Source organism: Sinohyriopsis cumingii, chromosome 2 (assembly GCF_028554795.1).
Source record: "Sinohyriopsis cumingii isolate HCF-2022 chromosome 2, ASM2855479v2, whole genome shotgun sequence".
Classification (NCBI taxonomy): Eukaryota; Metazoa; Mollusca; class Bivalvia; order Unionida; family Unionidae; genus Sinohyriopsis; species Sinohyriopsis cumingii.
The window spans coordinates 61,468,039-61,482,576 of NC_142962.1; positions in this window are offsets into that span (position 1 = coordinate 61,468,039).

The window sequence follows — 14,538 nt, forward strand, 5'->3', positions numbered from 1 at the left end:
TCATATTCGTGTTCAGCACATAAAAATTGATAAGAATTGACTAATTTTATTTCAGTAACATGACTTTTGTAAAAATTTGTTGTCCAGTGATATTATACAAGCCCAACAATGTGTGAATATCTGGTTAATCGATGTTAATTGCGTGACTGCGCTTTGATAATCTTAAGGAACTAATTGTTCCAACTATTTAAACTTGTCATTTTTCCTCTATGTGACCGTTGAGTATTAGAAATACATGTTGTTTGTTATGATAGACCACACCTTGCGGGAAATATATCTGGTGGAGGAACAGCCCGAGAAACCCACTGCACCCAGACCAACAATCGCGGAAGTTTTAGAAGCCCTACATGCAAGAACATTAATAGAAGAGTGTGTGTTTGTGTTATTTTTATTTTTAACGTAGCTTTAGCAAGTTTTCAGTCATGCCGCTACGATGTCTGCAGTGCGGCAGTTTATAGTTATGTCTAGCAATGGGGCATCATGTCGTAGACATGTAGCATGATGTCCCACCCAGTCACATTATCCTGACACCAGACGGACCAGACCTAACGCTAATCTCTTAACGCTGAGTGCCAAGCGAGGCAGCTGCTAGTACTATGCTCAAGCAAACTAACCCCCTTCACAACGCCCAAGCTAACTAATGACTGGGGGTATAATTAAAGTGATCGCTACATTCGTCAAGTTGACCTTCAGTTTATATATAACTGTACATAACCAGACTGGGTGATGTAAGCCCCAGCCAATTTATTTCAGGCAGACGCGTAATAATAATCAATAATGCAAGAGGGCGAATTTGATAAGCGTGATACTTCGTCCTGGCTGATAAAACCACCACAGTTCCTTTCGCTATCCTCGAACGTAAACGTGTCAGACTCACAGTGGGGCTCGGAGGCATGTCCAGTATAAAAATGTTTACACGAACACTTTTTTGTTCTGTCCGCAGCTCCCAAGGAGAGTACAAATAAAAGAGCATGGTGCCACATCCCCCAACTCTGCTGTATTGGTTGAGCTCAGAATTTGAGTATTTATTTCTTTCTCGTTATCTTTTGATGGTGATAATTCTTTTTTTTTTTCCTTTGTTTGTTATTGGTTTTCCCGTTTTTGTTAATTAAATAGATGATTACATATTTATGGTATTACTCAAACAGTATCAACAGAATTGGCAAAGCTGTCGAAGTAAGTTTTCTGATTCACTTATATGTCTTCCTCTCGTTCCTCATCAAAGTACAATTTGTAATTTCTATGGCTGCTTCTTGGTTTCTTTTCTTCCTTTTGTTTCTTCTTTCCTTTCGTTTCCCTTTCTGTTTCTTCCGGCGATGTATTCTTTTTTGGTGATTCTTTTGAGGCTTTCCTGGTTCGATGTGTTTCTTTAGGTCGGGGGGGGGGGGGGGCTCTTTCTTCTTCTTTATCCTTTCCCACCGCCGCCCACGCCACCACTGTTGGTAATTCTTTTCTCATTTGGGGCGCGGCATGGATTTTTCTGATCTTCTCCAAATTCTCTGTCGTTGTTGTTCTCGGGGTTTGTCAACTGTTTGTTCTCGACATTTGACTCTCTTCTTTAGATTCCCTTTCATTGTGTGTTCATGGGGTTTGACTCTTTAAAAAAAAAAAAACTGTCAGCTCGCTTATATGGATTTGGTTTTGTATCTCTCCCCATTTTCCCTTATCTCATTTTCTTGCTTGTGACTCTTTTTTTCTCTCTGTTCTCGTCTGACATTTGTCGGGCGTATGACCTGTGTTCCCACAATGTTTATATATTTTTATGGAAAATGCATCCGTATACCAAATTTTACTTGGAAGCCATATAAAAAGAACACCAGTTTCACTTTCTTCATCTCTTCTTTCTCAATAATTCTTGCTCTGTTTTTAATCTCATATCCTTAAAGTGTTCACCTTCTAGCGCTGTATGTTTTTATATCAAATTTTTGTTATAATCTTGCTACTTTGGCTTCCAGTGGTATCTCCGATGGTAGATATATTTTGTGAAGTTCTCCCGTCTTCTACTTAATTTCATCATGATTGGTTCGGATTCTGTAAAAGCAACTGTTTCACTTTGAATCTTCATGGGTCCATATGATAGAAGTCTTGTTTACCCTTTGGGTCGTAGAAGTCATCTGCTATTTCTCTTTATATTTCGTGCCTTTGCCATATATATGAAAAAATTTTATTCTTGCTGTTAAAGCTGCTAAACATTTCCGCCAGTGTGAGGTCTTTGTCCAATTCATATTGCTGACATATGAATTTCCTGTGTTCCCTCTGAGTACATACATTCTAAGAATGGCCCTTTTTCAGTTTCTATCTTTCTTGTCATAAAATATATTTCCAGTTCAGCCATTTTCCAGCAATGGTTGTATGATGCTACATGTACTCCGTGTTGCACGCAGTTTGATGAGCACTTAGTGTCCTGTTGTTGTGTCCAAATCCTTATTACTTGTTACTCTCGTTTCTTTCTTTCTTTCCGTGTTGCTATCGTATTCCGTTGCAGTTTCTAGAGCAAGGGCGTATTTTCTCCGGAAAGTGAGTCTTCTTTTCTAGATGATAAACTTGGTATCCTTGCTCTCACTCGCTTGCTTTGGCGGCATTGTACTGATTAAGAAAGAAAGGAAGAAAATGGAGCAATTGCTGGTGTGGGGACGCCGCTTTCAAAATTGCTCAGGGGCCTCGTGTCATTTTCATCTGGTCTTGTATACGTATATGTTCATCTTGTCCAATAACACATGATTGAGCCTTTCTAACCATGAAGAGTTCTTCTCGAAGAGTTTTAGTTCACTAAAGTTGGCATGTATATTGGTAATTTGATTCTTGTGCAACACGGTGTAATCTGGCAGTCGGCAGTTAAAGATGTATTCGAAGCGTGCAATATGAAAAAGGTCTCATGGGACTACTCTCCGCGTACACACAAAAAAGTATGTGTGGAACATTGCACAGTAAATCACTCAAACCAGCAGTCTAATCGGCGAACGTCCTCGCTTGTACCATTGCAACGTTTCCAATCTGTTTACTTAACATGGATAAAGAATACATTTAAAAGAAAAAGAAAAAAATACAAAACAACATCAATAACAATAACATATATATAACATATCATCTTTTGCTGAGCCTTGTTTACAAGGTTACGCTATTAGTCATTCATTATCGTCTTCCTCTGGCATTATTTTCACGCTAACATTTTACATATTTCTGTATTCATAATCGTCAAACTTTTTCTTTCAGTATTTATTTCTCTGTTTAGAAGTAGATTTATTGTTTTATTGTTTATTTATTGTTTTTAATGTTTGCGCGTTTGCCTGTTCACTTACGGTTATGTACGTTGCCTACGTGTATTTATATTTGTGGTGTTGAATTTGAACCTGCTAATTCATTTATTGTTTTGTTTGTTTGTATGTTAATAATTATATTTAACTTCGTTCTCTCGTTAGTTCATTACTTAGCCAGCTAGACATATAGCTAGTTAGTTACCTAAATCGTTTGCTAGTAACTGGTAATTCATTCTTACATTTACCGTCAGTATAATTAATTGAAATAGATTCCCATAAGCGGTAAACGCATGGGAACATATTGCATCAAACTTGCAAATGACCGGAGATTTAACCAATGTGATATTAAATAAAGGTCCAAATACTTTATAATTCTTCCTTTGGGGGGGGGGGGGGGGGCACCAGACAGATGCCCCCCCTCCATTTCCAAAAAAAATAAATAAAAACTATTTTATGTTTGTGTGTTTCCCCCTCAGATATGTTGTATGTTCTATTTAAACAGAATTCTGTATCAAAAATTTAGATTTAAATTTTTGATGGGGTATTTATTTTTCCCTAGTGTTATCTAAAGGGTCGTTCGTCCGAGACTGGTTTTATTCACCTTGCTCGAAGTCGCTTCCCTAGAGAATTGTGTGACCTTTGCTAGAGGTCGCCGAAGTCTCAGTGTTTGCTATGTGTATTAGTGCTATATTGTGTGTATGCCATATTTTCTGTATGTTTGAGACAGCAAGTATAAATCAAGTTTTCTCCCAGTAGTCTTATTTCAAGTATTTGGATTTAGAATCCATTTTAATATATTTTATGTTATTTTCCGTTAATTTATTTTCAATTTAGAATTTTGGCGATGAATTTTTTTTTATATTCGAGTGTTAATCTGTGTCGTTCCTCGCAAAAAGTGCTAGAATTAGAAATAGGTAGGCTATGCTCGATTCAAGATCAACACTTCTTTATTCTCACTGTATTTCTTCTGAATCAAGTTAGGCCTCCTTGTATGATTTTATTAAATTATTTCTTTAAAAAAATCCAAAATTGTTTGTATAACTACAGGATTGTAGATTGGTCAACCATAAAGTACGGGAGCTGCATGGTTTGAGATAAAGAAGGGGTCAGTGGGGTATTTACTATGTATTATTCTCTGTTTGTATTTGTGTTTCTGTTTTGTCTTTTTATGTTCTATATGGGGTGTTTTTCCAAGACTCTTTCATAGGCCTGTCCACTTCGCTTAGCGCCATGTGACGTAGCCCCATGATGTCATCGCCTTGTATTTTCCCCATATAGATTCCCTGTGGATTCCCTGTAGTTTCGTATTTTTAGATTTAGTAAATTTTCAAATTATGTATATGAGTTTTAGTACAAAACAAAAACAAAAACTTTAAAAAATTTAAGACTTGAAATTGGGTCATGTTGTTTGGTGGGGCTCATGTCTAGGTCGGGGAATGAGTTGGAGGTTCTGGCCTGCGCACTGACAGTTTCACACCCCTAATGGGTAGCCAATCAAATCTCTCCCTCCTATTCCCCTCACATTTATGTTCCCTCCTCTCCCCCAAATACCAATTTCTTAACAAGTTATTTCATAGTTATCTACCTATCACTATTATTTGCCCACAGGCCCTCATTGTTTCAACAATGTAATCTGTAATTTTATAAAGTGTATTTTTGTCAAATTTCCCATCTAAAAATAAAATGTTTTCTCTTTTGTAATTGTCCTTTTTGCATATTTTCCCTCTTAACTTTAGTCTTTCTTCTTTTCTTTTTTCACATTGCGTCATGGTATGGTATTTACTGAAAGGGGCGTTTTTATACGGTGAAAATTTTGGTGATACTCTGATCATATGCCGTCCCACTGCCACTTCTCCTGTCGACCATGCATTGTGCATGTATTTGAAGCAAAGGCTTTGAATTTTAAGTGATCCTAATTTGTTCCAGTGCCCCCAGGCTCTTTCCCAATTTACCCCTTAATTTTCTTGTTCAACTTTACTCCTACTTCTTTTGTATCTTCTCTTGTCCATTAATATGTATCTTTTTCATCCTTTTCCATAAGTCTGTTTTATCACGATATTTAATTAGTAATTCTTTAATATGCCTGAACTTTCTAGGTATTTCTAATTTTTTATTTATTTATTATTTTGATATATTGCCCTCCTATTCCTCATCGTAAAAACGTATATATATATATATATATATATATATATATATATATATATATATATATATATATATATATCCCTTCCCACGGTAGGATGGGTTCAGATTTTAATCTTTTAAATCTATTTAAAATAATGGCATATTTAATTAAAATGGAATTAGGTAATGCTAATCCCCCCCCCCTTTTTTTGTTTTTCTCGCTCTATATAACGTTTCTTTATCTATGTAGTGGGTTTTATAGTCCCATATATAATTAAAAATATAATTATCTATTTTTTAAAGTGGCATTTTATATTTCTGAAGATTTTAAAATATAGTTTATGCTAGAGTGTATGTATGTTTTGGCCACCTGGGCCCGTTCCATTATACATAGTGGCGTTAGTGCCCAGATATTCACATTTTCTTCTATTTCCTTTTTCATGTTTTTACAGTTTTCCTGTTCATCTCTTCTCCCAAAGTAGACTCCCAATGCCTTAACTCGGTCCTTGATTAGATGGGGGGGGGGGGGGGGGTTGTCCGGGGTGATTGCCCCACCAGTTCCCTATCTTTAATATTTCTGTTTTTTCATGGTTGATTTTAGACCCTGAAGCCTTACCAAATTTTTCAAATTCCTTTTATAGGTGTTTGAAGGAATTTGGGTCTTTTATAACGTTAGTACAATCATTTGCATGTTGTAGCATCTTAATTTCATCCTTTATATTTGGAACTTTAATACCTTCAATTTTACTGTTCAGTCTTATTCTTATACTTAGGATTTCATTTGCTATTACATATAATAGCATAGATAGTGGGCATCCTTGCCTCACTGATCTTTGGATGTCGAATTTTCCCGTGTTCGCTCCATTGACCTGTACTCTTGAGGTTATTTTGTTGTACAGGATTTTAGTCCACTTTTTAAAGTTATTTCCAAATCCAAAGTTTTCTAAGACTTTTTGCGTATAGTTGTGTTCTAATCTGTCAAATGTTTTTTCCTGGTCAAAAAATACCATAGCACCTTTTAGCCTACATTCCTGTATATAATCTATAATTGTTTTAATACTTAAAATGTTATTCTGAATGTCCCTCCCCTTTGGCCCCTTATTTTTATGATTTTATTAATTTCCTTTTTAATTCTTTCTGCTAAAATTTTACTTAATAATTTGTAGTCCGTATTTAGAAGGGAGATGGGCCTCCAATTTTTTAGATCTTCCCTATCCCTTTCCCTTTGTATATTAGTGTTATAATCCCTTCCCTCATGCTTTCTGTCATAGTATCATTTCTCAAATGAATATTGTTGTATAACCAATCCAAAATGGGCGACAACTCGCCACGGAATTTCAGATAAAAATCCGAGGCGAGTCAATCTCTACCTGGGGATTTTCCTTTAGTCAAGTTATTTATACTATTTAAAATTTCTTCTCTTGAGATGAAATCATCACACAAGTTCTCGTGTTCTGATAATATCATCTTGCAATCTATTCCTTGTAGGTACACCTCTATTGTGTTATTATTAATATGATGTGAGGTATACAACCTACTATAACATTCTTCAATATGTTTTAAACTCTTCTTTCTGTCGGATACCTTTCCTTCGTTAATTTTTAAAGTTTCAATACATTTTTCACACACACCCTCCTTAACTCCTCTCTTTTATATAGGCCCTCCGCTTTTTTATATATTGTGGTAAATTTTCCAGCCCTTATCTCTCCCTTTGTTTTCTTTATCTAATATCTGATTTAATTTCCCTTTAAGTATATTTTCTCTCTCATTTGTATTAATTTTTTCTAGCTGTCTTATAATCGCATCTTTTTCCATTTTTTGTTTTTCCTTTGAATATGTAATAGCTTTTTTTAAAAATAAAGTTTTTAATTTATCCTTCGTTAAAAATTCCATGTTTCCCTTATCTATAAATTGTTTAATTTCTACTTTAACTTCTTCGATAAAATCTTTCTCATCCAAAATCTTGTTATTCAGTTTCCAGTTCCCTTTACCCCATTTATGTTTATTTTTCAATTCTTTTTCTAAATATACTAACTTGTGATCTGAAACTTTAAAATCCGTAATGCCTGCTTCTTTATATATCTTTTTTTCATAGCAGTTACAATAGAATTGATATAATCTACTCCCTTTGTATAATTTGTACTTTGTATGTGTATTCCCTCTTAAGTAAATTTAATTTCCTATATACGTCTACCATTTTGTGTTTGTTTAGGAAAAATTCCATCTCTGGTTTAAACCTTTGTAGTTAATTCCCCTACTCTATCAATATTTTCCCCCACCCGGTTAAAATCTCCCCCTAAAATTAAATTTTCCATGGTATATTTTTTCATGTATTTTATTAAGTTTTCTAAAAGTTGTTGTTGGTGGTATTTATTAGCCGGCATGTATACATTTAAAAGGTGGACATATTCCGTTATAATGTGAATCATTCTCCCTTTTAAAAAAATCCCTTTCATTTTCTCTTTTCCAGTTTACGCCCCTTTTATTTTTAATAAATGTTGCTACCCCTTTTCTTACGTCTTTCCCCTTAAAATCATTTAAAATCAGTATACCATTCATTTTTCCTCACATAAACCAGTAACTCTTTTGTCAATCCATTGTGTTTCTTATATAAATAGAATGTCGTTATTGGTTTCATTACATAATTTAATTAATTTATCTTTATTAATCCCATTAACATTTATAGATGAAACACGTTAGTTTTTTCCTTCCATTTTTCATTTTCCTTCCAGGTTGCCGCATTTCGGTTACACAGTGATTATTATTTAAAATATAGTTATTTATGTATAGCATGTATGTTAATTAATTTGATAATTTATTTGTTTTTGTTTGAGGGGGCACTGGATCCCCCGCCCCTGTGTTACTATATGCTTGAGTTTTTCCTTCGTTGTATTCTCTTCTGTCCTGTCTATACTCGTTTGGTCTGTGGTATTTTCTGTGTACATTTCCGTTTCATTTTCGTGTTCCGTCAGTTTTGAGTCAGTTTCGTTTTCCGTTCCTATCTTAATGTCGTTTTCACTGTATTCGTTATCTCTGTCGCTGTCTATTTCGCTCTGATCTTCACCGTCACTTTCTTGTTCCTGTCTTAATTTTTCTTCCGCCCGATCTTATCCGCCTTGATTTCATAAATTGACTGCGGACTTTCTCGTTCTGTGTCACTATTGCCTCTCTCTTGGGATAAACCCAACCTCGACAAGGCTTTCCTTTTTTTCAATCTCAATTTTGGTAAGGGAGTAGAGGTCAGGTGATTCGTGCTCACTTCTGACTCCTCACCTTCCGTTTTTCCCTTTTCGAATCCCAGGGAGTTTTCCTCCTCTTGTAGGTGAGAGAACCTATTAGTCCGTGTAATTGGGTTTCACTTGTAGGGAGTTTTTAGTTTCCCAGTTTTATTGGGACTTTGATTTTCTCCCATTCTGGGGTTGGTGAATTGTCCCTTATTTCTGTTACGTCTGTTTCTGGTAAGTTCACGAGTTCGTTGTTTACTGAGATATCAGTTTTGTCTACCCCCTCGTTTCTTATTTCCTGTATTAATCTACTTAGTTGTGTGTTAAAGTTACTGTTGGGTATTGGTTGATTGCTAGCTACTTTGCTAGCGTAAGGTGTTGTTGTTTGTTCCTGCTGGTTTGTGCACTCTTTGGGGTTATGCCTTGTCTGCTGACATTTAGGGCACTTCCTTTAGTTCTCGCACCCCCGGAACCAGCTTTTCAGCCTGAATCCCATTACATAAAATAATGTCAGAATTTTTGGGGCATCTTCGTTTGCCACAGTGAGGATTCGTACACCTGTCTTAACGTTCCCGTATCCCCATATTGTGGCCATATTTGCTTTCTTTAGTTTTAGTTTCCACTCAACTTTGTTGATAACTTCTATGGTCTCTACTTCCAGAGGGAGGCCTGAGATGGAGACATGTATTGTCTTGGCCTCTATCTCTCTGGCTAGAGGTTCAGTTTTGTATATATTTGCCTTATTTCCCTTTATTTCAATTTCGGCTGCCTCTATCAAGGGGTTGTCGAAGTCCTCAGGATAAATGACGTACTTGTTATAGCCTGCATTCTGCAGGCCATCTACTTTGTCTATATCAATCCCCATTACTTTAAGGGCAGTCAGAACTTCAGCTTGCCTAGGCGCGCTGGCTACATTTCCAAAATCTATCGTTTGACACCCCGGAGGGTGGAATGCCATGAGCACTCCATCCTCTACTTTAGTCTTAAAGTAGGTACTTAGCTTGGTTCCCCCCGACTGCACATAGTTAGGCAAGAGTTCTGTTTCTAATTCCATTTGCAATGAGATAATTTCAGTAATTCCACTAACTGTCCTAGCTATGGGATTATCTCACACCACTATCAAACAGTAGCTACTAATTCACTAGGTAATTACTCACAAAATGGCGGTGAGCACTATTCTAGATTTTGTGCAGTTTGATCTGCACACACTTCAAATACAAAAAATAGTTCAAGATTAGGTAAACATTAATGAAAATGCAAACTGAAATTTGAAAAATTGAAACAAATTAAGGTTCCCTATTGGGACAAAAAAACAACATCAAATGAAAACAAATGAAAAGGAATGTTGGATCTAGTGCAATTGCTCTAGATAAAAAGTGTAATACCTTTCTGTAGTTGAGTTATTATCAGCTGGTATTCCAAGTTTGCTTTAGAGCGCACAAAATGTAAGTCTGCTCACCTCGACGACCTGGCATTTTTTTATTCTTCATGCTGAGGGTATGAGTCTTCATTCAGTGGAAAACAAAATTAAGTGGAGTGCATTGAAAAGGTAAAGTATTACAAATGCATTTGAATGGTGGTAATCACTTCACGGTCATTAACACATCGTCATTATTGGTCTTCAGATAGGCAGGTCCCATCATGGACAAGACAAAGAAAAGCTAGAAGAGTTGGGACAACACATGTCCATCCATTGAGCCGAGAGCCAAGCTATTAATCTAGCTATTGTTATCTATAAAAACTTGTATGCAAAATACACACCAACACCCATCATGAGTGCAACGAAATTATAATTTACTTGCTCTAGGTGCTCTGAGTACATATTGTGATTAGTGGTGCCCTAAAGGTAATAAAAATAAAACAAAATTATGCATTTCCAGAAGGGAGGAAGAATATCAGATGATTCTGTATTCTTCTATAAAGGCTTACAGTTAGAGGTTGTTAACAAGTTTGTATTTCTTGGAATTGTCTTTACAACAAAGTGTTCATTCACACTTGCTCAACAAACTTTTGGTGAACAAGCTTCAAAGGCAATATTTGCAATTAATAAATAATTACACTAATTCTTAAGTATGGATCAGAATTATGGAGATTCATTGAAGGAAATGCTGTTAATTTATTGCACTTAAATTTGTACAAAGATCTTGGGGTTAAAAAGTCTACCCAAAATGATTTGGCATATGATGAATTGGGGAGAACACCCTTACAGATTTATAGATAATAATGCATTTCGAAATACTGGACTATTATTATCTCCTCAGATAATAGAAAATATTTATATGTAATATATATCCTAATGCTTACTGACACTGAAAGCCATCCTGGAAAGAAATTGGTCGTTGTTAGTCTGAATTTATTAAAATGTCTCTGCCTGGTGGAAGTGTGGATAAATCAAGCTGTTTGGAACATGAAGGTTTTCTTATCTTTAGTTAAACAATGGCAATCTGACCAGATATTCAAAATTGGCAATCAAGAATCAGTGAATCCTCAAGTGCTAGATTATATAGAAATTTGTCACAACTTTTTGGCTATAAAGAGTATTTAGATATAGTAACAGTGACAAAATGTAGAAAATCCCTTTCAAAAATAAGGATGTCTGCCCATGCTAAATTAGGGAGATGGAAGAGATGACATAGTACCCCACTAATCAAAGAATCTGTAATTATTACAACTTGCTGGAAGATGAGTATCACTTTGTTTGAGAATGCCAAGTTTATTTGCCACTAAGAAAGAAGTATATCAACTCTTATATTTTGAGAGGTGTGACAATCAGATGCTCTAGCGAGTGTGTTATCCAGTCTCTCTGAACAATTGGCCCTTCTGAGACCAAGTTCCAAATACTCTTTCAGGTAAAGATGGAGAAATCCTTAGCAATGATCAAGTATGTTAGGATATATCAGGTAATGACAAAAGGTATGACACAGATGTTTCTCATGGGTGTATTAATGCTACTGAAATTCCTATTGCTCATTACCAGACATTCACTTGAACTACTAAAGCTTGTAAGCTTGAAATGAACGATCTCTTGACTGAAAAATGTTCTCACTGCCATTTCTTTTATTTGAATCTTTGCATAGTTTTGTAGCTTGTATTACCTTGTATATTCAGAAATATTACTGTATTTTACTATGCCTAAATTCATAAATTGTTTATTCTACAAAAATGCTGTAATGCATGGATGTGCGTGTATATATATACACACACACACATCTAGTACAATGAGCCTAGAAAATACTCCATCCTGTCATTGTAAATCTAAACTTTTTTTTCATCTTTATATACATTAAATCATACTTTATACCATCTATACTTGCTTACAAGCAAGTTGAGTTAAACTGCAAACAACGAAGATCTTGACGTGCTGGAGCATAATGTGCATGCAGATCAGAGTTTATGCTGTTTATTCTACTGATTCTTCCTAACAAACTGCACAGACCCAGATATGCCAGCGCATTATGAACCAGCAGATCTGGGTCTGTGAAGTTTACAGCTGGACTTGTCTTATAAGTGTAATATATATGGTAAACATTTGGGTTTTGGCTTCTTGTATTGTTCACAATACAAAGCAGATTGATAATTTTAGCCTTAATTGTTTTGTTTGATACTCTATGATTTTTTTTGGAGTGAATAAACCTGTTATTATGGCCTGATTTTCAACTGGTTCATTTTTGACAGGAAAATCTTCAAATCATCATGAAATGTACATCTTGTTAACAGTCCTATAATTCAAGGAATATAAAGCAAAAGATTATTCTGTATCTACTTTCTGATTCATTTCCTGATAATAACCTGCAAGATGTAAAAGCCCTTCACATATAATTGATGAATCAATCGTTCAATCAATCAATCAATCAATCATTCAAACACTCTATTAAATAGCAACTAACTTGATATTGAATTAACGAGTCATCTGATTGTCTAATTAATTCATTAATTATGATCAGTAGCTGTCAATCTGCATCATCAAAGAGTTTAGATAATCTGCCAATGCATAAACTACAGTGGATTTTTTTGGTCCAAATGTAACTTGGGCACAGGCATGATCTTAGTATATATATAATATACAGAAGCAATGGTTTTGTAAAATATGTTAAAAATTGTGATAAATAAAACCCATTAAAACTGCATAATGCAGACTGTTTCTTTCAGGAAATCCAATACATGTATTATGTGTGAAAACCTTTTATTTTATACTTTCAGCTATTTGAACAATGATGCCAAAACAATACAAACTGCTGGATTGACTATATACATCATTCCCTTCAGAGACTTGGAATGCTTAACTGTAATGAGAATTAACATTACTTTGCCACAACAATGGTGGTTAGACTCGGAAGGCTTAGCTGTAATGAGAATTAATATTACTTTACCACAACAATGGTGGTTAGTGATGTACTTATGTCTGGTTTAAGGTTTGTAGTATATGAGGCTACCTGCATGACCAGGAGGTTTTAGAAACTGGTAGTCAGACTTAGCTTTTGTTTTGTTTAGAACAAACCATCTGAAGTGGTAGTGTATAAAAATGATGAAATAAAAAGGTCAGTTTTGTTTATCTGTGTTCTTGCAATCGGGGTAATTCATAGCCGAGTTATTTAAAACAATCTGCCTGCAAACCCTTCAAAGTGGTTGTGGTTACAAAGGATTAAATGAAGGTCAGTTGTGTTTATGCCAGTTTTTGCAATGCAGCCATTCATAGCTGAAAATCATGGCTACTTCTTATATTAGTAGATCACTACTCATATCAGCACATTTATATTATAAAATCAATCTGTCCATGATGATTGTGGTCGCAAATGACAGGTGGTAACTCATAGCAGAAGGCAAAAGAAATCTAGGAATATAAGTATGTTTGTACAGTAATATAAGTACGTTTGTATCTTAATATAAGTATGTTTGTATAGTAAAATCAAATCAAGTAGCATATATACTCTAATACTTCAAATCCAACTGCAAACTGCACAGACCAAGATCTGCCATCAAATAATGTGCTAGCAGATCTGGATCTCTGCAGTTTGTTAAGAGTAATCATTAAAACAAACAACACAGATCCACCTGCTTGTGCATTATGCAATGTCAGGTCAGGATCTATTTTGTTTTAAGTTGAACTTGACTTGTATTCGAGTATATACATTAAAGGAACAATACATATAGTTGCATTTTCAATTGTGGATCATATGTTGTGATTCGAACATTTTTGAGTAGAATATAAACTGTGTTGCAAGAACATATGTTTGATATAATCTAAAAATGAATATCTATGGTCTTTCTTTGATCCTAAATAGCCACATTGTTGTCTGGTGAATGCTGCAGAGAAATAGTTACTATGGTAAAATTTATACTTTATACCAATAATAGAACTAATACTCTATGTCTCTTTTTTCTTTCTTTCCTCAAAATATAATAAACCAGTTAAAACTGAAATTTTAAAACAGGAAATAATCTCAGAAGATAATTGCATATTACCTTGCACCATATTCCCATATTAAAAGGCAATACATATTTGCTCTTAACTTTACACCCATGTCATTAAATTTCTTAGTTTTACTCTATTTGTCCAAGATTGTGTTGAATTATGCTTGAGCTGATTGACATTTTTATTTCACTTTGTGTAAAAAAATTAATACATAGCTTAAGTATTCTCTCTGTGCATTGGCTTAATATCAGGATCATTATTAACAGAAGAAGTAATTATGTTTATTTGGGTCTAAGTTTTGGAATTTCCTGAGTGTAATCCAGGTTATGGTTTTGATTTTGTAAACATCAGGATTGTTTTCCATCAGGTAATGTTTTTATCCATAGGAAATGCTAATTGTGACCTGAGGTCAAGTAGGGAACTATATAATCTTGTAATTGTGGAGACTTGTTCATTCATGCTTGAAGTCTTAGCACAATCAAGTTGTATGACATGTTGTGACCAGTACTTTTTTTTAATT